This window comes from Schistocerca piceifrons, chromosome 9 (assembly GCF_021461385.2).
Source record: "Schistocerca piceifrons isolate TAMUIC-IGC-003096 chromosome 9, iqSchPice1.1, whole genome shotgun sequence".
NCBI classification, from domain to species: domain Eukaryota; kingdom Metazoa; phylum Arthropoda; class Insecta; order Orthoptera; family Acrididae; genus Schistocerca; species Schistocerca piceifrons.
Window position 1 is genome coordinate 180,867,563 of NC_060146.1, and position 25,196 is coordinate 180,892,758.

A 25,196-nucleotide genomic window follows, 5' to 3' on the forward strand; every position below is an offset into this window, starting at 1 on the left:
TCACCTGTCACTCGTATCATATCACCCCAACTGTACACGCTCCACACCATTACAGTGCCTCCACCAGCTTTAACAGTCCCCCGTTGACATGCAGGGACCATGGATTCATGAGGTTGTCACTATACCTGTACAAGCCCATCAACTCGATTCAATTTGACACGAGACTCGTCTGACCAGGCAACATGTTTCCAGTTGTCAGCAGTCCAATGTCGGTGTCGACTGGCCGAGGTGAGGCGTAAAGCTTTGTATCGTGCAGTCATCAAGAGCACACGAGTGGACCTGCGGCTCCGAAAGTCCATATCGATTATGTTTCGCTGGTATTTGTTGAAAGCCCAGCATTGAAACCTGCAACAATTTGTGGGAAGAGTTGCACTTCTGTCACATTGAACGATTCCCTTCAGTCGTCGTTGGTTCCGTTCTTGCAGAATCTTTTTCCTACCGCAGCGATGTCGGATACCTGATGTTTTACCCGATCCCTGATATTTACGGTACACTGGTGAAATGGTAGTACGGGAAAATCCCCACTTCAACACTACCTCGGGATGCTGTACCCCATCGCTCGTGCACTGACTATAGCACGACGTTCAAAGTCACTTAAGTCTTGGTAAGCTGTCATTGCAGCAGCAGTAACCGATCTAACAACTGCGCCAGACAGTTGTCTTACATAGGCGTTGCCTGCCGCAGCGCCGTATTCTGCCTGTTTACATACGTCTGTATTCGAATACGCATACCAATACCAATTTCTTTCGCTCTTCAGTGTATAAAATAGTATATTATTAAATTAGGTTTTCCTTCATTTTTTGGTAATCCATGAAACCCATTCGTCAGTTTTTTAAATAAAAATTGTAATCATAACCAACCTGAGTTTTAATACTATATTTTTTGGCACCGGTATACCGAAATACCGGCATTTTTCATTCAAACAATCGTTGATATTCATATTTAATACGGAGATATTCGACTAAATCGCATATCTATCCTTATCGTTCGATGCCTCATTCCTACCGCCCTCTGATGGCATAAAGCCGCCTCAACGGCAGCGCATGGACATAGCTGAATGAAAGGGCAAGACAGTACTTCCCGCGCACTCCGCTCCGAACCTTTCAGGGAACCAGCGGTGCGTAAGAAAATGTTCAAATGTGTGTGAAATCTTATGGGACTTAACTGCTAAGGTCATCAGTCCCTAAGCTTACACACTACTTAGCCTAAAGTATCTTAAGGACAAACACACACACACACACACACACACACACACACACACACACACCAGCCGCACAGTCCATGACTGGAGCGCCTTTGACCGCTCGGCTAATCCCGCGCGGCGGTGCGTAAGAGTATGATTGATTACGTCGTAGCACTATCGATAGTACACTAGCACCCCTTACTTTCTACGAAATCTCAGATTTTCCATGATCTGACATGCTTATCTTTAATTTAACTTCGCGGCCTAGTACCCCTACTGTATCTACAGCTGCCAGTAAACCTAGTCTTAAAATCAAATAAAAACAGTCTCTATCGCGTTTCCAGATTTTTCTTCGTTACCAACCGGTTTCGGCCCTTTCCTCGGACCATCTTCAAGCCTCATGTCTGCCGGTATCACTAGCCATAATGGGGGGGAGGAGGTGGGGGAGGGGGGGGGGGAAGCTGCAGACGGTCTGAAGCAAGGTCCGAAACCAGTTGCTAGTGAATGAAAATCTGAAAACCCGATCGAGACCGTTTTTATTTGATCTTTAACATTTTAAACCGATCGCTACTTCGCTCCAGTGCTTTCTGAAATTTTAAAAACCTGAAGTTGTCCTCACACGGCACGTGAAAGCGTCAGTGGACGAGTTTCCTTACGTCAAATTTCGCATCGCGCCACATTCCCAAGCGTGAAAGGCGGAATTGAGCTGGTCAGATTTTCCTTCGAAGGCAGGGACGGGACCAATCAGACACGCAATATCACTTTCTACGTCACAATCAGGATTTGGGATTCACCAGTTTGGATTACGTATTTTGCAGCTGGAGTATGCGTTTCGTGGATTTTATATTATAACTTATGTGCTATGAATATATCCCGTTTCAAATAAACCGCCACACTGAGGATCTCTCAAAAACGCGTAGTTTTTGGTACTATTTATTGCAGCAAAATGTCGGATGAAGGTATAGCTTTGATGAAATCCTTTTGAGCGTTGTAACAAAAAAAAAAAAAATATAGCATCAGTAGTGGAACCATAGAGAGACTTAGCGAGTCCGAAGATTGGCAGGCTCGCTTCATTGTTTCCGTAAATACTTTTCATTTACATTCATGTTTTCTCAAAGATTCTCTGGTTTTAATTTAACAAAAATACGTTTTGGATTCTTCGAAGTTTTATACAGAGTGATTTATTTCAGCCATGCACAAACTCTAGGGATTGAACTATGAAAGAATACAGAACAAAAAAGGTCTAATGAACTTATATCCGAAAATGCATGGTTTCCGTGCTAGAGGACATTTATTCAATCATACTTTTTACAGAGAATGCAGTCTAATAAGCGCTGTACCATGCTGCCACAGTTGCCGTATGAATGGTTTCCTCCTAGAAAGTGGTATTGTTTGTCATACGTCTTGCCCTAGCGTCCTCTCCTGCCACAGTTCAAATGTGTGTTAAATCTTATGGGACTTAACCGCTAAGGTCGTCAGTCCCTAAGCTTACACACTACTTAACCTAAATTATCCTAAGGGCAAACACACACACACACACACACACACACACACACACACACACACACACACACACACACACACACACACACATGCCCGAGGGAGGACTCGAACCTCCGCCGGGACCAGCTGCACAGTCCATGACTGCAGCGCCTTTGACCGCTCGGCTAATCCCGTGCGGCCCTGCCACAGTATCTGGTAATATTGTGTCCGATTCACTTCTCTTGCTGATTCACCTAGTAGTTGATGCGATACAGCGATGTACACAATGGTCCCGTATTCGAATCGAGAACTTTCCGACACGTTGTTTACTTACTGAAGGGCAAATGGCAACGGGCGGTGGGCAGTAAGACTGTATAACGAGAACCCCGCCGACAACAAGCACAGCATTCAATGCATGCAACAGTGTTACCCGCCGTTTGAGATAGGGTCGTTTCAGGAAGCAGGAAATCATGAACGACGTACGCGAAATGTTCGGACGCTAAACTCGGGGGAAAATGTGATGAATACTGAGGAAGGCGACCGCCGTGTCAGTACCAGGCAGTTGGCCCGCCAGTACAGAGTGAGCCAGACCAGCGTGTGGAGCATTCCCTGTGACAATTGTTACTTATCACTTACAGTTTGTGCAGACTTCCCACATCGGGAGCAGTTTTGTCACTGGTTTCTTCACCAGGCAACCACGATTGCAGGATTTGTGTCACCCATCCCATTCACAGACCAGGGCACCTTTACCCGGAGTGGGAACCTCAACTTTCAGAAGAGTAATCTGTGGGATAGTAAGCAAAACCCCCATGGTATGGTGACAGTTCATCATCAGTGCAGCCGGAATGTGTGGGCCGGGGTAATTGGCGACCGTATTTTGGGACCAGTCTTCCTTCCACGTCGCCTAACAGGCCGGAACTATCGGCGTTTCTTGCGGGTGACTGCTGGAAGAACTGCCATTGATGATTCGAAGGGTTATGTGGCTGCTACATGATGGTGCTTCAGTTCACTTAGCCATTAACGTCCGGACGCATCTCAGTCGTGTCTTCCCTGGTCTATGGATCGCACGAGGAGATCCTGTTGCACGGCCTGCTCGTTCACCGAATCTCAACCCGTGCGATTTCTGGTTATGGGGCGTACCGTGTACGCAGAGCCTGTGCCCGACGTGGAGACTCTGGAACAGCGTATTCATGTTGCCTTTGATACTGTTCGGATGCAGCCTAGCCGATGTGAATGCGTGAGATTGAACATGCTACAGCGCCTACGCACATGCGTTAGGGGTCATGGAAACAATTTCCAACATATACTGTAACTGTGGCTCTATGGTACAGCGCATATTAGTCTCCGTAATGATGTGTGACTGAATAAATGGTTTCTAGTATGGAAACCACACATAACCGGACATAAGTTAATTAGACCTACTTTGTTCCAGATCCTCTCATCGGTCAGTTTCTAGAATTTGTACACAGCGGAAAAATCACCCTGTATCAAATATGTATACATGGGGCGTATAGTAATTAATGCAATAAATTTTCTCCCGATAGCAGATTGGTTTTAATCAGGATTCCAGTACAACATATTATTTCCCACTCTCTTGGCTACAAATCCTATTTTGCAGCATAATCTCCGTTCAGTGCGACGGCCATACACCACCATACCGGGAAGGCATACATCTCCACACGGTACTCCTCTACTGGTCGACGTCGAGGCCAATGTCTTGCTGCATCAGTAACTTCCCCATCACTCACTTACTGCTTCCCACGGAGTCCATCCTTCATTAGGCCAAACAGATGAAAGTCAGAAGGTGCGATACCTGGCCTGTACGGTGGATGAGGAAGAACAGTGCAATGAAGTTTTGGGAGATTATAAGTTATAACACACTGCCAACAGAGACGACCAGCAGAACAGTGAGGTGTTTGACTGTGGGCCGGCCGCGGTGGTCTAGCGGTTCTAGGCGCTCAGTCCGGAACCGCGCTGCCGCTACGGTCGCAGGTTCGAATCCTGCCTCGGGCATGGATGTGTGTGATGTCTTTAGGTTAGATAGGTTTAAGTAGTTCTGAGTTCTAGGGGACTGATGACCACAGATGTTAAGTCCCATAGCGCTCAGAGCCATTTGAACCATTTGTTTGACTGTGATCCGTCGGTCAGCTCGAGTGAGAGTGTCTGCACGTTCCAACATTTAATGCGTCACACCTGTGTGCAGAGCCTGCCGGCACGCGGGATATCGTTAGAGTTCGCGCGAACACACTCCTCGCCCAATGACTCGCCGCGCTTTTGTTCACTGCCAGGTCTCCGTAGACGTTCTGCAAGAGCCTGTGAGTATAGGCGGTGACCTGGTTTACACCAAAAGAAACCCAGTGACAGCTCTCTCCTTCGAACGCACCTCGGTTACAGACGCCATTCTGAAGGCTACTTACACAACCGCCACCAATCAGGGCTGAAGCGGTAATATTCAACGTTGCCTCATAACAAATTCGGCATTTTTTCAACCGAAATTGGCCGAAAAAAAAAATTCGCTACATTACTAATTGAACCCGGGCACGCCTCGCCGCCAGACTCAAACTTCCACATGTCGTTAACCATGTGTCTGCAGCCTGTATTCGTACATCCATTTGAAATGCCTGGACTAGCAGGACAGAGCGGATTACGTTTTGGAACGGGGCCAAAATGAGTTGCTGTCAGTTGCACTCAACATACAAACTTTATTTGTCCACACACCATATTACACAAGGATGCAAAACACTCAAAACTTTAATCGAACTCCTTCATTAACTTTAGATCGGCTGAAGGCCATATTCAAAATCCAAGACACAAGGCGTAAGCAAGAAATTAAAATACAAGGTTCTTCTGGAGGTTTCACCTTTTAAGCACAAAAAATTTTAATCTTCAATATAAATAGGCTGAAGGCCTTACCAGTTTAATTTTAATGGACCTTGGCTGAAGGCCAGCTATTAATCAATAATTTAACAGCTAAGGCCTAGAAGGAAGAATTTCAATTTAAAGGGCAGAAAGCCTTAAAACCTCACAAGTAAAATTCGGCTGAAGGCCCTATATAAAAGGATAACAATCTTAGGAACATCAATTTAAGAGATACTAAACTCGGCTGAAGGCCACACATCAACCAAATAACAAATTCTCAAACAGGGAAGTTAGTACGTAAGAGAGACGGAACAGCGCTCAGAAGTTTCCAAGGGGCGGCCTGGGATTGCAACACTAACGACCGTTTACGCGAGACAGGCAGCCTGACCAACAATCTCGAAATCGGACGGCAAGCCAATCGACAGGCAGCCGACAAACCAACCAACTACCTGATTTCGGTCACCAGACCCAAAACACTACAACCAAAATGCCAGCGAGGCGAAGAGACCAGTAACACTCGTCTTCAAATATTGGTGTGTTAATAAGCCAGCGCACAATACATGACCATCGCAACGGCTGTGGAGCTACACAACGTGGCGGATAGCATCAACACAGTAAGAAAACACTCACTCGCTGCTCTGTCGCAACCGACCAACTGGCTACTGCAGTAAGCAGACAGCATTACAGCATTTAAAGTATTGCTCAGTCGAACTGACACAGGGTACACAGTGTTGCACGAAATACTGCCACAAGATACTCGAACACTCGTTAAACGAATCACTGATGAATAACTAGAAGAAATCAGAAGCGAACACACACACACACACACACACACACACACACACACACACACACACAAAACCGGAGGACGGTCGGTGACTAAACACACGTCGTCTGACGAGACGACCGACCAACAACCGACCTAGGTCGTTGGCGGTGAAACCATGTGTGTCAGCAACGGTAGGGCGAGTCTTGCCTATCCGGAGCTCACTGCAGCTCCAACCCGACTCAACCCGGTGTCCGTCGGGAACTGGGAGTCACGGCGCTCTGGGCACATTGGCTCGAACCCAATCATGCAGAGGTAAATTCAAATGGTTCAAATGGCTCTGAGCACTATGGGACTGAACTTCTGAGGTCATCAGTCGCCTAGAACTTAGAACTAATTAAACCTAACTAACCTAAGGACATCACATACATCCATCCCCGAGGCAGGATTCGAACCTGCCACCGTAGCGGTCGCGCGGTTCCAGACTGAAGCGCCTAGAACCGCTCGGCCACCACGGTCAGCGCAGAGGTAATTCTTGCCCACTGGCCACGACGTCTCCGCACAAGAAGGGACCGAGCCACATCCAGCAAGATGACCCAGTGACGAGGCCCAGAAACGGTCACAAGACCAAACACACGTCGCCCAAAGAGGCGACCAACTGAACCACCGACCAACGGTCTATACCGCTGCCATCTCCCTCCGTTGGACAGTTCATCCTGTTTCGCGAGCAGTCGGTGAGTACTGGCTGTCCGCGCCTCCCTACCGCTCCGTTCCCGACTGCTGCTACATCCCGATTGCACTTCTGCCGCGTTCCAACTCCAACTATAATTGAATTCTTTTATCTTGGCGGTTCTCGCATGCCCGCCCAGACGCGGGAGATTGCTGTGTTGCCAGTTGTACGCGCCAAGAGAAGCAGCGCCATAGTTCAGTATAGTTCGCAAACTTACGTTTAGCGGGAAGCGCGCAGTTTATGAAGTAAAGCCACCACGGCCGCAATAACCCTTTCGCTGCTACAGAGACGTGCTCCCCGCATTCCGCGCTGTGCCCGATTTTGTCATCACTGCACTGCTCGCCTGTGCTGACACATGGTGTTCCGACTGCTTTGACACACTTATCATTCGATTTCACAAAAACTATTTGGTCCAAAATTTGATTTTTACACATCTTCTTGACTGATACCTTACCCCCATAAATGACTTAATTTTGTTTCGATGTTCAACGCAGTTATTGAGCAGCATTGAATGTAGTAAACCATTGCACGAAATTTTGAAGAGTTTGCAGAGGTAAAAGTCCATAGCGTATACTTTCCGTATGGTCGATTTTAGTTGCCACTAGAAATTTCAAAAAATTAAATTCAAACGAATAAAATTCATGAAGCAAGACACTTCGATATTGTTTTTAAATAAAGAAAATATTAAACACAGAACAAGGTTTGAACTCCTATCCTTTTGCATGGCAGCCAAACACTTTGACCATTACACTAACGCAGCTTATCATTCAACAGACTTCCTGGAGGACTTTAAAGTACCATGCAAAATACCGACAAACACTGTTTGTATGACTATGAATTAAGTTTCGTCGAAGTACAACAGGAAATAAACAATTACCGCTGTTCTTTATTGCAAAAGAGCGGTTTGTGAGTATGATACAAACACCTTTCCTTGCTATCGCCGGAATTAAGAGGCTTATTGCTTGTTTGGTTTAATTAATTAATAGAATATGAAGCAATTGGTATAAAGAATGCTTTTTCCAAACTTTCTATAAAAGAAAGTCTGCTATCAAGGCATTGCTTTTGTTCAATTACGTTATTTATGACTGAACGTTTCTAAAACTGGAGACACTTGTCCGTGCTCTGCACTGCAGTCAAGCTCTGGCATCGTCGTTCTCTGTTCATTGGCTGACTGTGTTTTGTGACGTCAGATGCACAGAACGAACCTAAACTCGGCCGCCGTCGTAAATGACGCGCACTTTAGCATGTCCGATCTCCCCCTACGACACACGACGACCGAGAAGTAATAGTCGTCCAGCAAAGATAATACGGCGTGGCTAATATCGATACGTGCTGCTGCCGCCACTCACGGGCAGGCAAGACAGAAATTCAGTGACACCAGTAATTGAAATTAAAATGACGATGCTACCTTAGGGTAAAAACAAGATGTTAAATAATAGATGGCACCAACATGAGCCACACACGGCTCACCATTAACTCGGTATATCAGAGGCGCTACAATGTGGTAGTTACCGACCGACACCGGGCAAGCGCCTTTGAAGTAAAATATCACATACACACAACGGATGTTAGAGTACAGGTAGTAGACGTATGGTTGACGACATATGAAAGTTTGTGTCTGGCCGAGGGCCGTTCTCGGATAGCCAAATGGTAAGGCGACCGCTCGCAGTAAGCGTCCCAGTCTGGCACAAATTAGCACTGTCGTCATTTCATTATACAGCCGATGGTTGGCCATATTCACAACTGCGAATACATTTCATGCATTTCATAACAGCTGTAGTTGCCGCTGTGCCTGTTCTTTGCATCGTCGTTTGGAATAACAAAGGCACTGCAATAGCAGAAAAGTAATAGTTCCACTTCCTGCCACCAGGTGAAAATATGCCGCTGTAAGCAATTATAATGATAAATTCTCCTGTTTTGACGTCGTCACGCTACTTGTCCACGTGTTTGTTCTTTTTTTGAAGTGACTGTTCTGGTATACGGTTAAGAAGGTTGAAGCCTTCTTCATGAAACGTAATGGCTATTGAGAAGAAAGATGGTGCACTGCTGGTAAAGTTATTTTATCAGAACAGTAGGATTCGTGAGGAAATCGCCAACAGAAGCAGCCGCCAAGAGGCTCCGTCAATAAATGGACTGAGGGATATGACCAGGAAATTCGAAGACACAGTAAATTAGGTGGTGTAGCAGGGGAAGGGAGGCGGCCAATTCCCATGGCAGTTGTTGATAAAGTTGCTATGTCACAGGAATTCTTCCTTCCCAGATCAACAGTTCAAAAGATTTTGTGGCGCGTGCCGCTACAAGATTCAGAACGTGTACCGTGAATGCACGAGAACTGCCGCTTGTAGGTTTTTACTCCACCAGATGTTGTGCAGGAACATCCTCTGCTCTCAGCTTATGTGACTGTTGTGTCGTTTCAGGAACTTCTCCATTCTCAGTCCATTTCTCTTCGACGAGATGACGCTTCCCGGGCCTATTGGGTGTACAGCGACATCGGCACGTGATTCCATCTTTGCAACAATGTAACATTCTCCAAGTCACTATTGTCTTACAAGATAGGGCGACACGACATGAGGCCGAGCGGTTCTGGGCGCTTCAGTCCGGAACCGCGCTGCTGCTACGGTCGCAGGTTCTAATCCTGCCTCGGGCAGGGATGTGTGTGATGTCCTTAGGTTAGTTAGGTATAAGTAATTCTAAGTCTAGGGGACTGATGACCTCAGATGCCAAGTCCCATAGTGCTTAGAGCCATTTTTTTGACATCAAACTTGCTAGGTGAAAGATTTGCTTCGAGTAGCCTTTGATTTCGAGATGTGTGCCTGATCCCCTGACGTAAATCAATATGTCTCTTACTTGTGGGGATATCTTAAAGATGGTGTGTATCAGGTATGTATCCGGATTCTTACTGATTTGAAGGATGGAATACGACGACATACTGCTCTGATAGCACTGCATATGCTACAAGCAACTGGCAACCATGCCGTGTTACAAATGGAACATGTTGCTGAATCGGGAGAGCGTATTAAACACACGCTGTAACTCGTGACCATATCCTAATAAACGTGCCAGAACCACCGTTATCACTTGTTTGAATGTTCCTCCGCTTTTCTTGCACCCACTCCACATTCTGACTGCTTACAGCGCAATATTTTCATCTGTTGGCAGAAAGTGGAATTTTTTTTCCACCATACTCCGCGAGTACACCGATTAATGAACATACCTACGATGTATCAGCGCCGTGTAATGTATACAGCCTGCATTATAGCACTCGGAACACCGTCAGTTTGATTATAACCACCCCGTACAACCGATAAACTTTTTTCCTGTCGTTATTTTGTGGAGGGCGGCATCAGCTAGAACAACTTTCGAAAATGTCTGAAATTATGTGTAACATCTACTGGAGCTTATTAAGTGCTATCATTCTCAAATACTGGGCGAATATAGTTTGGGTAATCTGTAAGTGTCTGTTACGCTGCTTCAAAACAAGTACACAGTTTCTGACTTCAATATTTTACTTATTATTTTAAACATTTAACGAAAGAATCTACCTCCTAATTACGTGATTATGACAGTATCTTAAATTTTTAAATCCAATAAATAACTATACACTGAAGATCAGATTTTTGTAGGCCCTGTAAGCAGTTAGAAGGGCGCCTTACAACTAGGGATGGTGATTATCGCTGAAACAACGGGTTTCCGATTATATCGGATTTTTTCGCGCCAGTTTAATCTGGCTACAAGCAGCAAAGGCATATTATGTACACACAACCAGCAGATAAGCTACTGTCTATATTTATTGCGTACTACTGATGAATTGTTAAGTTTTTAATTTATTACTGCTGCCATAATTTCTTTCCTCTTTTGTTGTTTCATTTAAATGGCAGACAAATCTTTAATATATTAACAAAAATGAACCATTCTATTTCATTGTTATTTCACTTCGTACAAATATTTCCTGGCGAGTATTGGCGTCATTCCGCAATACAACGGATGTCCGGCGACGTCAGCGAGAGACTACCGTATAGGACGGGTAGGGGGGGCAAGTCTCGCACGCAGCAACAGGGACTTTGTTGACTCGGAAACGCTGCACCAATTCGTATTCCATGTGTTTGTTGCTCGTTTCTGTCAGCAGTATGATTAACATACCACTGATAACTTGTCCCATTTTCTGTAATAACGCAGTATTTCAAATCAATGCAGATTTTACAAATTAGTTGCTCCTTTTTCTTAAAAAAAAGATTTTTTAAAACAAAAAAATTTATCACTGCTGTTATGTCGAACTGGTAATTCGCTTTCTTAAATCGATTATTAGTAAAAAATAAAGAAACACTTGTTGTAACCGAGACCAAACAAATACCGAAAAATACCGGTTCTTCATAACTAAACTACCGGTGCCGGTTTCAGTAGGTATGTTTCTCCCAGCCCTACATACACCTAAGAGAAGGTGGCCAGGTAATCGTTTTAGCCGTTCGGTAACACATAGGGAAGGGAAAAACTGCTAGAACCTGACCTCGGGAAGATCAGTTTGGATTCCGTAGAAAGATTACGGAAAGGCAAACCTAGGTTTCTAGCATTTGTAGACTTAGAGAAAGCTTTTGACAATGTTGACTGGAATACTCTTTCAAATTCGGCAGGTGGGAGGGGTTAAATACAGGGAGCGAAAGGCTATTTACAATTTGTACAGAAACCAGATGGCAGGTATGAGAGTCGAGGGACATGAAAGGGAAGCAGTGGTTGGGAAGGGAGTGAGACAGGGTTGTAGTCTATCCCCGATGTTATTCAATCTGTATATTGAGCAAGCAGTGAAGGAAACAAAAGAAAAATTCGGAGTAGGTATTGAAATCCATGAAGAAGAAATGAAAACTTTCAGGTTTGTCGATGACATTGTAATTCTGTCAGAGACAGCAAAGGACCTGGAAGAGCAGTTGAACGGAATGGACAGTGTCTTGAAAGGAGGGTATAAGATGAACATCAACAAAAGCAAAACGAGGATAATGGAATGTAGTCAAATTAAATCGGGTGATGCTGAGGGAGTTAGATTAGGAAATGAGACACTTACAGTAGTAAAGGAGTTTTGCTATTTGAGGAGCAAAATAACTGATGATGGTCGAAGTAGAGAGGATGTAAAATGTAAACTGGTAAGGGCAAGGAAAGCGTTTCTGAAGAAGAGAAATTTGTTAACATCGAGTAGAGATTTAAGTGTCAGGAAGTCGTTTCTGAAAGTATTTCTATGGAGTGTAACCATGTATGGAAGTGAAACGTGGACGATAAATAGTTTAGACAAGAAGAGAATAGAAGGTTTCGAAATGTGGTGCTACAGAAGAATGCTGAAGATTGATTAAATAGGTAGATCGTATAACTAATGAGCAGATATTGAATAGAATTGGGGAGAATAGAAATTTGTGGCACAACGTAACTAGAAGAAGGGATCGGTTGGTAGGACATGTTCTCAGGCATCAAGGGATCATCAGTTTAGTATTGGAGGGCAGCGTGGACGGTTAAAACTGTAGAGGGAGACCAAGAGATGAAAACACTAAACAGATTCAGAAGGATGTAGGTTGCAGTAGGTACTGGGAGATGAAGAAGCTTGCACAGGATAAAGTAGCATGGAGAGCTGCATCAAACCAGTCTCTGGACTGAAGACAACTACTACAACATCAAAAAGAATCACCCTATTTTTAAAAAATCATAACTGTTATGTTGCGTGAACAACGTACCATTGGAAAGACCAAACTCTCGAGTCTTACACAGCTACCGCTAGGTAGCAGCAGTAAGCGCCCACTTCAGTTCTCGTAAAAACGGTGTCGCGATAACAGAGAGCGTTTTGTTTTCCACGTTTTGCACAGTATGGGTCAGTAATAACTGTTCAGCGTGACTTTCGTACTAGATATGGTATTGATCCTCCTGTAGCACAGAGCATTAGATGATGGCGTGAACAATTTCGAGAAACAGGTCGTTTGTGTAAAGGCAAATCACCGGGCCGTCCCCGAGTGTCTGACACAAACGTCGAACGCACCCGCCATAGTTTCACAAGGAGTTCGCAGAAATTCGTTCGCCGTGCAGCCCGACAGCTCACCCCGATGTAAGTCTGACGTGTGTTGCGTCGACTTTTGCACACCAAACCATACAAAATTCAGTTACTGCAAGCTCTTTGTGAAGGCGAAGGCGACAAACAACAACGTGTGGAGTTCTATAATTTCGTTTTTGGCAAGATGGAGGACGACAGTTTTCTTCCACGCTTAGTGTTTAGTGACGAGCCAACATTTCAATGGAAAGGTGAACCGTCGTAATGTGAGAATATGGGGTACGGAACAACCAGTTGTGTAACATGAGAGGGACTCGCCAAATATTGATGTGTTTGGTTCAGTTACACGGAAAAGGTGTATGCTCCATTTTTCTATGCCGAGAACACTGTTACAGGAAGCACGTGTCTCGGTATCCTTGAGAACTTTCTTTTCCTACAGTTGGAGACTGATTCGAACGACTTCATTTACCAACAGGGTGGGGCACCGCCACACTGGCATTTGAAAGTGCGGGAATGTTTAAAACAAAGTAGTATTGAACGACTGATCGGTCGCACTGGTCCAAACGATTCAGCCTTACATTACTGGTCTCAAAGGTCACCGGACCAGATTATATGTGATTATTTCTTGTACGCGTTTATAAAAGACTGTTTGCGTGCCTCCGTTACAAACAACAATGAATGAACTGAGACATTTGTATAACAGCAGCTGTGGAAACTGTAACTCAATATATGCTCGCTGCTGTGTGGGAACAATTTGAATACGGCATAGACATATGCCGTGCATCCCAAGGGAGCCATATTTAAAACCTATGAAAGGGCATGAAAAAATCTCTTTGAGTTTCCAGTTCACCAAAAAACTAAATTCGTTATATATGTTTATTAGTTTCAGAAATATAGACGTGCCAAATAGAATGATTCTTTTTGATACATCCTGTACAGTACATGGGCACTGTATTTCGAGTTGTTAGCAGTGTCCAGATGTCGGACCAAATGGCTATGAGCACTATAGGACTTAACATCTGAGGTCATCAGTCCCCTAGACTTAGAACTACTTAAACCTAACTAACCTAAGGACATCACACACATCCATGCCCGAGACAGGATTCGAACCTGCGACCGTAGCTGTCGCGCGATTCCAGACTAAAGCACCTAGGACGGCTCGGCTACAGCGGTGATACTCCAAAAAATTAGGTCACCATCGCAAAATCGAGATCATCTGTCAACACTAATGTTAACTGATCCGTTGCGCGAGATGGATGGTTGGTTGGCTGGTTGGTTGATATGGGGAGGGGACCAAACAGCGATGCCATCGGTCTCATCGGATTAGGCAAGGATGGGGAAGGAATTCGGCCGTGCCATTTCAGAGAAACCATCCCGACATTTGCCTGAAGCCATTTAGGGAAATCACGGAGAACGTAAATCAGGATGGCCGAACGCAGGTGTGAACCGTCGTCCTCCAGAATGCGAGTCTAGTGTGCCAAAAACTGCGGCACCTCGAGCGTTGCGCAAGAAGCAGCTCGGATACTGATATGAAAAGACGGTATTATGGCTGGATGCTCACAGCCAGACGCATTAGTTTGCTTTTAATACACTACTGGCCATTAAAATTGCTACGCCAAGAAGAAATGCAGACGATAAACGGGTATTCATTGGACAAATATACTAGGACTGAGATGTGTTTACATTTTCACGCAATAAGGGTGCACACATCCTGAGAAATCAGTACCCAGAACAACCACCTCTGGCCGTAATAACTACCTTGATACGCCTGGGCATTGAGTCGAAAGGAGCTTGGATGTCGTGTATAGGTACAGCTGCCCATGCAGCTTCGACACGATACCACAGTTCATCAAGAGTAGTGACTGGCGTATTGTGATGAGCCAGTTGCTCGGCCACCATTGACCGGACGTTTTCAATTGGTGAGAGATCTGGAGAATGTGCTGGCCAGGGCGGCAGTCAAACATTTTCTGTATCCAGAAAGGCCCGTAAAGGACCTGCATACATGCGGTCGTGCATTATCCTGCTGAAATGTGGGGTTTCGCAGGGATCGAATGAAGGGTAGAGCCACGGGTCGTAACACATCTGAAATGTAACGTTCACTATTCAAAGTGCCGTCAATGAGAACAAGAGGTGACCGAGACGTGTAACCAATCCCACCCCATACTATCACACCGGGTGATATGCCAGTACGGCGATGACTAATACACGCTTCCAATGTGCGTTCACTGCGATGTCGCCAAACACGGATACCACCATCTCGATGCTGTAAACAGAACCCGGATTCATCCGCAAAAATGACGTTTTGCCATTCGTGCACCCAGGTTCGTCGCTGAGTACACCATCGTAGGCGCTCCTATCTGTGATGCAGCGTCAAGCGTAACCGCAGCCATGGTCACCGAACTGATAGTCCATGCTGCTGCTAACGTCGTCGAACTGTTCGTGTAGATGGTTGTTGTCTTGCAAACATCCCCATCTGTTGACTCAGGGATCAAGACGTGGCTGCACGATCCGTTACAGCCATGCGGATAAGATGCCTGTCATCTCGACTGCTAGTGATACGAGGCCGTTGGGATTCAGCACGGCGTCCCGTATTACCCTCCTGAACACACCGATTCCATATTCTGCTAACAGTCATTGGATCTCGACCAACGTGAGCAGCAATGTCGCGATACGATAAACCGCAATCGCGATAGGCTACAATCCGACCTCTATCAAAGTCGGAAACGTGATGGTACGCATTTCTCCTCCTTATACGAGGCATCACAACAACGTTTCACTAGGCAACGCCGGTCAACTGCTGTTTGTGTATGAGAAATCGGTTGGAAGCTTTCCTCAGTCAGCACGTTGTAGGTGTCGCCACCGGTGCCAACCTTGTGTGAATGCTCTGAAAAGCTAATCATTTGCATATCACAGCATCTCCTTCCTGTCGGTTAAATTTCGCGTCTGTAGCACGTCATCTTCGTGGTGTAGCAACTTCAATGGCCAGTAGTGTAGTTGAAAAACTGCTTATGACAATAATTTGTGTGGGTAACCTGGAAGGAACAGCAGACTTCCCACCACGTCTAACAGACGGCGAGAACGAGACGGAAACAAACGACACGAGCGTAGACAAAGTCTTTATCCCGGGAGATCGATGCGAGCAGCTGCTCGCGTGATTGGGAACACCGGGAAATCTATAACGAGTCCCTCTCTGTCCCTCGTGCCCACAGAAAGTGCGCTTCTATTTAAACTTTGTGTCCCCGCGATCTGTATCGCACGCTGCTATCGACCCTCCAGACTCCCCCCGGCGGCGTACTCGGGGTCTGCGACAGGAATGCTCAAAGACATGCACTTCTTCAGCCGATAACTGCCCTGTAGTGATCTCTCTCCCAACAACGCACAGAGCTCGCGAACAAAATGGCTTCACGGCTTCATCTTGGCCGAAGATGTTAAATAAATCGGCTGTGACAGAGGACTGCATCAATGCCGGTGACTCTATGCAATACGAAAAAGTCGACACTCAAGCGTCGACTTCATCAGTGTGGGACTCTGTGCTGAGAGAAACAGCTGAAATTCGTTTGAGAAAAATTTTGTCATAAGAGATGGTGGTTTCTGTCTGAGTAAATCATGAATTCGGGCACTTTATTAAATACACTCAAAAAGTCGTCGTTATAGTCCATCTCATTATGTTACATCGGTATCTCAGCACGGAACCACTGTGTAGCGACGGATAAACTTTACAGTGAGCACCCAGCGTTGCCTATATATGTATTTATTCCAGTCTCCTATTTGTCCATCTCCCTCTCCCCGTCTCTTTGACCCCCTCCTCCTCCTGCTTCTACTACTATTACTACTACTATCTGCGACTGTCTCCTCATTTATACTTGTGTCTGTCCATCTCCTCATCCTCCGTTCTCTCTCCACGTTATCACACTCATTCCAACGGGCTGCTGGTTCTTACTCCTTACGTATTTCTTTCCAGACTGTATTACACATACCCGTGGCTTTACCCGTATATGCCCATGTCAAATACATTTCACACGTCTTTAACACATCGATGGTAGGCAATGAAAATCTTGTAACTCATCTGTCTGTGAAAACCATTAATTCCCGTAATTAGTAATTCTGTTACCACAGACAGATTTGAAACAGCACGGATTTCAAAGGTTCAAAGGCTCTGAGCACTATGGGACTTAACTTCTGAGGTCATCAGTCCCCTAGAACTTAGAACCACTTAAACCTAACTAACGTAAGGCCATCACACACATCCATGCCCGAGGCAGCATTCGAACCTGTGACCGTAGGAGCAGCAGCAGCGTGGTTCCGGACTGAAGCGCCTAGAACCGCTCGGTCACAGCGGCCGGCCTGCATGGATTTCTCTAATCTGTCAATAAGTACGTTTCTTCTATACTGTTATAAATGCAGCAAATTTATCTGCGTCACTTTATATATTTGTTAAAAAATCGTTTTCACTTCTGTTGCAAATTTAGCAAAATCGAGTTATGAGGTTTTCATTGCCTACCATCGATATTTCACTCGTACATGTTCACACATATTTCAGCTCTATGTCTAGCGAATTTCACTATGCAGTTTCATTTTCTCTGCAGCTGAATGTTCATGACTTCGTATCCTGTAAACTATGATGCGCAATGGCGTACCTATGGAGGCACATCCAGCGCAACATGTGCCTACTCTCTGCGAAATATGTTTTGAATAGAGTTAGCAGTAAAGAATTAATGAACTAAAACGTCGTGCATGACGCCCCAATTTCTCACGCATGTCAGTGTATCTGATATATCGCCTGAACTAAGTGTCGTACAACGACGCAATTTTCCTGGTACATTCAGAGTTATATGTGAATACTGTCTGCAAAATGTATCACGAATACGGATAGTAGTAAAGAAGTTATAAATTAAAACCTCATGCTTTATGTGAAACATTTATTGCATAAACACTGGAAATGTAGAAAGCGACAAACTTCTTTCCTTTCTTTATTTTGTGGGTGTCGTCAAAGAGAAAAAGTTTCATAAAGGTTTGATATTACGTGTAAAGTTTGTTGCCAGTCTCGAAATTTTCCCATTCTCAAATAGTGGATGACTGAAGTATGGGTATTTTCGCGTCATGGACTACTCTGCTTTTTAACCCCCATCCCTTTCGATTGGTGGTTGGTTCTATGAAACGTCCCCTTAGAAAAATTATACTGGCACACAATATTTTTTTAGCGCAATGCAATCTGACTTTCAAAAATCCCTCCAAAGGATTGCCCTGACTAACATTAACCTATACCTTTCACAAATCACTTACCTCACAAAAATCTTGGATACTCGACCTACTGCAATACAGCGAGCGCCACTACTGCCAGCTAAATAAAAGATTCAAACTACGGAAGGCACTAACTACTGATAGGCATAGTTAGCAAATGAAAGATTTTAATAGAGAACAAACAATGTGTTTATATAGCAGTTCATGACATCCATTCGTACAAATGTACTGTTTCTGATGGACACACCTCCAGATTATCCATTCTCAAAAATCCGCCATCTCACTTCCCCACATCCACCACTGCTGGCGGCTCACCTCCAACTGCGCAACGCTACGCACTGTTCACATCCAGCTGCCCAACACTACAATGGCAGAGTATTACAACAATGCAAACCAACCACAGACTGCACACAGCACAGCCAGTGATTTTCATACAGAGCGCTACCTGGCGTTACCAATATAAAAACCTAAACAGCCTACTTACAGTTCTTACCCCCACAGTGATTCTTCCAGACAGTAAATAATACACTATGTGATCAATAGTATCCGGACACCCACAAAAACATAAGTTTCACATTTTAGGTGCATTGTGCTGCCACCTACTGCCAGATACTCCGTATCAGCGACCTCAGTAGTCATTAGACTTGGTGAGAGAGCATAATGGGGCTCTCCGCGGAACTCAAGGACTTCGAACGTGGTCAGGTGATTGGGTGTCATTTGTGTCATACGTCTGTACATGAGATTTCCACACTCCTAAACATCCCTACGTCCACTGCTTCCGATGTGGTAGTCAAGTGGAAATGTGAAGGCACACGTACAGCACAAAAGTGTACAGGCCGACCTCGTCTGTTGACTGACAAAGACCGCCGGTAGCTAAAGAGGGTCGTAATGTGTAATACAGACCATCACACAGGCATTCCAAACTGCATCAGAATCCACTGCAGGTACTATGACAGTTAGGCGGGAGATGACAAAACTTGGATTTCATGGTCGAGCAGTTGCTGAATAAGCCACACATCACGCTGGTAAATCAAACGACGCCTCGCTTGGTGTATGGAGCGTAAACATTGGACGACTGAACAGTGGAAAAACGTTGTGTGGAGTGACAAATCACTGTACACAATGTGGCGATCCGATGGCAAGGTCTGGGGACGGCGAATGCCCGGCGAATGTCATCTGCCATCGTGTGTAGTGCCAACAGTAAACTTCGGAGGCGGTGGTGTTATGGTGTGGTCGTGTTTTTCATGGAAGGGGCATGCACACCTTGCTGTTTTGCGTGGTACTATCACAGCACAGGCCTAAATAGATGTGTTAAGCACCTTCTTGCTTCCCACAGTTGAAGAGCAATTCGAGGATGGCGATTGCATCTTTCAACACGATCGAGCACGTGTTCATAATGCACGACCTGTGGAGGAGTGGTTAAACGACAATAACATCCCTGTAATGGACTGGCCTGCACAGAGTCCTAACTTGAATACTATAGAACATCTTTGGGATGTTTTGAAACACCGACCGTGCCAGGCCTCAGCGACCGACATTGACTCCAAAAGAAACCTTCGAGCACTGTTTAAACATACGCCTGTCATCAAGACTAAGAGTGGGTCAACACCATATTGAAATTTCAGCGTTACCGATGGATGGCGCCACGAACTTGTAAGTCATTTTCAGCCAAGTGTCGGGATACTCTTGATCAAATAGTGTATCTGTACCAAGTTAGGTTGAAATCGGTCTAGTGGTTTAGGAGGAAATGGCTCTGAGCACTATGCAACTTAACTTCTGAGGTCATCAGTCGCCTAGAACTTAGGACTAATTAAACCTAACTAACCTAAGGACATCACACACATCCATTCCCGAGGCAGGATTCGAACCTGCGACCGTAGAGGTCGCTCGGTTCCAGACTGTAGCGCCCAGAACCGCACGGCCACTCCGGCCGGCGTTTAGGAGATGCTCGACATACATTCATACGTACGTGCGTATATACAGCAATTTTTATAATTTGTATGGATTCTTTACCACCTAACAACGATTCTTTCGCTTGTGTTTCTAAGACCGCATGCGTAGAGGCGTGGTCCGCGGGTTCAAAAGGACGGATCGGGTGCAGTAAGTCCGGTGCGCCATCTCAGTCTGGAGTTAGCAGAGAAGTATACAATCGAAGTATTAGGAAAGGAACTAATGTTTGTGCGGTTGCACGCCTAAAATTTTATGAACCACTCACGCGCAGTGACGATGTTATGACGCACATTAAGTTCTTTCTAGGTTTCCGGAGGTACTTGCCACAAGAAAACTACGAACGCCTCACGCAAATCCCATAAATTACGGACAAGGGGTTTGTGGGAGCAAGGGTGCTCGGTAGCGTTCCAGATGGGTTCCATCAGGTTCATATCAGACGAATCCGGTGGGCAAGACATCAATGAGAGTTCATGTTCCTCAGACCACTGTAGAAATTTTAACGCCTTCTGTCACGAACAGTTATCATGCTGGAAAATGCCATCACTGTCGGTGAAGACAGCGAGTATGAAGTGATGCAGGTGGTTGTCAATAACGTTCATGTAGTCCACAGTCAGTGTGCCATCTATTGTTCCCACAGATTCCATGGAAGTCCAGGTCAATGTCAAATGGCTCTGAGCACTATGGTACTTAACATCTGAGGTCATCAGTCCCATAGACTTAGAACTACTTAAACCTAACTAACCTAAGGACATCACACACATCCATGCCCGAGGTAGGATTCGAACCTGCGACCGTAGCAGCAGCGCGGTTCCGGACTGAAGCGCCTAGAACTTCTCGGCCACAGCGGCCGACCAGATGAATGTCGCTCACATAGTATGAAACTACTCCCATCAGCCTCCATCCGTGGCGCAGTGGAGGTATGAAATAGCTGTTCGGCTGGATAGCACGGACACGCCCATCGACTAGATGTAACAGGTGCGTGAGTCATCCGACCAGACGACGCGTTTTCAGTGATCCATGATCCAATGTCGACAGTACCGTGGCAACTGCAATCCCAATAGACGACGTCGTTGGGTCAACATGGAAGGTAGAGATGGGAAAAACCGACCAGTTTATTCCGATACCAGTATTAAAGTTCTGAACAACCAGCGTTTTTCGGCATTTGTTTGATCTCGTTTGTAACACGTCTTCTTTTATTTCTTCCTGATAACCGAGTAATAAAACGAAATATGGATTAGCCATAGCAGCAGTGCTAAAATTTTTCGTTTTTAAGTAAACCTTTTTTTTAAAAAACGAGTAATTTTTATTCGTAAAATTCACAATGGATTAAAATATTCCGTTATTGTAGAAAATGGGAAAGATGATGACTATTACTTTAATAACAATGCTGACAGAAACAAGCAAGAGTCACATGACATACGAATTGGTACACCATTGCTGAAACAATAATGTTGCTGTTGCCATGCGTCGTGGCTTAAGATCCGTGCAAGACCTGCCCTACCTAGTCTGTACGGCTGTTTCTCGCTTTCGTCGCCAGACAACCGTTGTATTGCAAAAGGGCGCCAACCATAGTGTGAGAATATTTTTACGAAGTTGCATAGCAGTAAAGGAAACAAAAGAAAAATTCGGAGTAGGTATTAAAATCCATGGAGAAGAAATAAAAACTTTGAGGTTCGCCGATGACATTGCAATTCTGTCAGAGACAGCAAAGGACTTGGAAGAGCAGTTTAACGGAATGGACAGTGTCTTGAAAGGAGGATATTAGATGAACATCAACAAAAGCAAAACGAGGATAATGGAATGTAGTCGAATTAAGTCGAGTGATGCTGAGGGAATTAGATTAGGGAATGAGACACTTAAGGTAGTAAAGGAGTTTTGCTATTTGGGGAGCAAAATAACTGATGATGGTCGAAGTAGAGAGGATATAAAATGTAGACTGGCAATGGCAAGGAAAGCGTTTCTGAAGAAGAGAAATTTGTTAACATCGAGTATAGATTTAAGTGTCAGGAAGTCATTTCTGAAAGTATTTGTATGGAGTGTAGCCATGTATGGAAGTGAAACATGGATGATAAATAGTTTGGACAAGAAGAGAATAGAAGCTTTCGAAATGTGGTGCTACAGAAGAATGCTGAAGATAAGGTGGGTAGATCATGTAACTAATGAGGTATTGAATAGGATTGGGGAGAAGAGAAGTTTGTGGCACAACTTGACCAGAAGAAGGGATCGGTTGGTATGACATGTTCTGAGGCATCAAGATACCACCAACTTAGTATTGGAAGGCAGCGTGGAGGGTAAAAATCGTAGAGAGAGATCAAGAGATTAATACACTAAACAGATTCAGAAGGATGTAGGTTGCAGTACGTACTGGGAGATGAAGGAGCTTGCACAGGATAGAGTAGCATGGAGAGCTGCATCAAACCAGTCTCAGGACTGAAGACGACAACAACAACATAGCATTTAAGTACCATGCTTCATTTGCTTTAAAATATTAAGGACCCGTCTGTCATTTTTGTGAAATAATAATAGAGGAACGAAATGAGGGCAACAATAATAAATTCATAGCATAAACTAAAAATAGAAAGTAGCTGACCTGCTGGCTCTCTCTGAAAAACATTCCTTTGTCTGCTTGCAACACTTAAAAATAAAAAAAAAATAAACACGAAAAAACAAAGCTCTTCAATCTCAATTTCCACAATTTAGCACCGACTATTCGTAATGCCCAAATAATGGTATGATTTCAGGTTAAAGTGTGGTCTTTGAGCAGAGTTGTAAAAAATTAGAATCAGTAGGAGAACACTGGTGAGTTTTTGTAGTATTCATCTACTTATCACTTTTCGAGAAAAGCAGCTAACTGTGTACGCACTAAGTTTTCTTTTATTTCCTTACTTAATTTAATATTTTGGTTCCATATATCTTGAAACTCTGAGGGACAAAATTTTTCAGGTTTTGCTCGATTTCTACATTTATTACAGGATATAACCGGAAACCGGTTGCTTCAGCGGTAACCGTCATCCCTAAAAATGGTTCAAATGGCTCTGAGCACTATGAGACTTAACTTCTGAGGTCACCAGTCCCCTGGACTTAGAACTACTTAAACCTAACCAACCTAAGGACATCACACACATCCATGCCCGAGGCAGGATTCGAACCTGCGGCCGTAGCGGTCGCTCGGTTCCAGACTGTAGCGCCTAGAACCGCACGGCCACTCCGGCCGGCACCGTCATCCCTAATGAGAACACTTAGGGGTTCACCTTCGACAATATGTGTCGAACGGTGTACTCCGAAACACCAGCATTGTATTCCGTCGTCAGAACTGCCACAGATCTCCGTCTATCCTGATTTACAGAAGGGGCAACTATCCAATCTTCACTATCTGTGGACCGAGCGAGGTGGCGCAGTGGTTAGCACACTGGACTCGCATTCGGGAGGACGACGGTTCAATCCCGTCTCCGGCCATCCTGATTTAGGTTTTCCGTTATTTCCCTAAATCGCTTCAGGCAAATGCCGGGATGGTTCCTTTGAAAGGGCACGGCCGATTTCCTTCCCCATCCTTTCCTAACCCGAGCTTGCGCTCCGTCTCTAATGACCTCGTTGTCGACGGGACGTTAAACACTAATCTCCTCCTCCTCCACTATCTGTGGGAGGCGTGGACATCAGACACCTTGTCGTCTACTCCTGGATACACTGTCCTTCAACTTCTTTCCATAGATGGTCACGACAGTAGCACGCATACCAGCTTCGCCGTATGCAAAGACGCTTGTTCCCAGATATAACAGTCTGCCGTTTGTAAAGTCACTTCTGTCATTGGTTTTCCCCATTTGCCACCTGTACCGTCAATTCAATAATCCCCATTCGTTTCTGCTCCGCTTGTATCACGTTTCTGCAACAGCACCTGGTGCCATTCAGTCTCGCAGTGAGCAGTGATCATAATGTTCTGGATCATAAAGTCGCTATAGAAATGATTAGCCGGCCGCTGTGACCGAGCGGGTCTAGGCGCTTCAGTCCGGAACCGCGCTGCTGCTACGGTCGCAGGATCGAATCCTGTCTCGGGCAGGGATGTGTGTGATGGCCTTAGGTTAGTTAGGTTTAAGTAGTTCTAAGTTCTAGGGGACTGATGATCTCAGATGTTAAGTCACATAGTGCTTAGAGCCATTGAACCAGTTTTCAAATGATAGAAGGAAGAAGATGACGCACCACGAAGGAATTACACGAATGAGACGAAAAATCGTAGATGTTATGAGCACGCACAGATAAACAAATAATTACAGTTTCAAGAAAACTGGAAGATTCATTCAGAAAAAAGACTTTTGCAAAACTGAGCAAGTCAGTAATGCGTCACACCTGTCGCCCTTACGCAAGCAGCCATTCGGCTTGGGAGTGGGTGTAGAGTTGTACGTTCTGAGGGATATCGTACCAAATTCTGCCCATTTGATAAATTAGATCGTGAAAATCCCGAGACTGTTGGAGGGTACTGCCCATAACGTTCCAAACGTTCTCAGCTTGGGAAAGATCCAGTGACCTTGTTGTCCAAGGTAGGTTAGGCAAGGCTGAAGACAACCCGTAGACACTCTAGCCGTGTGTGGGCGGTCATTATCTTGCTGAAAAATGGGAATAGAACACGTTGCCATGATGGGCAACGATGTGGGGCGTAGTATATGTCGTCGACGTACCGCTGTGCTGTATGGGTGCTGCGGATGAGAACCAGAGGGGTCCTGCTATGGAGAGAGATGGTACCCCAGGTCATCACTCCTAGTTAAGCCTTACTGTGAGTGACAGTCAGGTTGGTATCCCACCGATGTCTGGGGCGTCTTCAGACATGTCCTCGCTGATCATCGGGTCTCATTTCGAAGCGAGACTGAGCACTGAAGAACAGGCTTCTCCAGTCAATGAGATTCCAGTCCAAAGACATGTCCGGAGGCGCCCTGGACATTGGTGGGATACCAACGTGATTTTCGCCCGACATAAG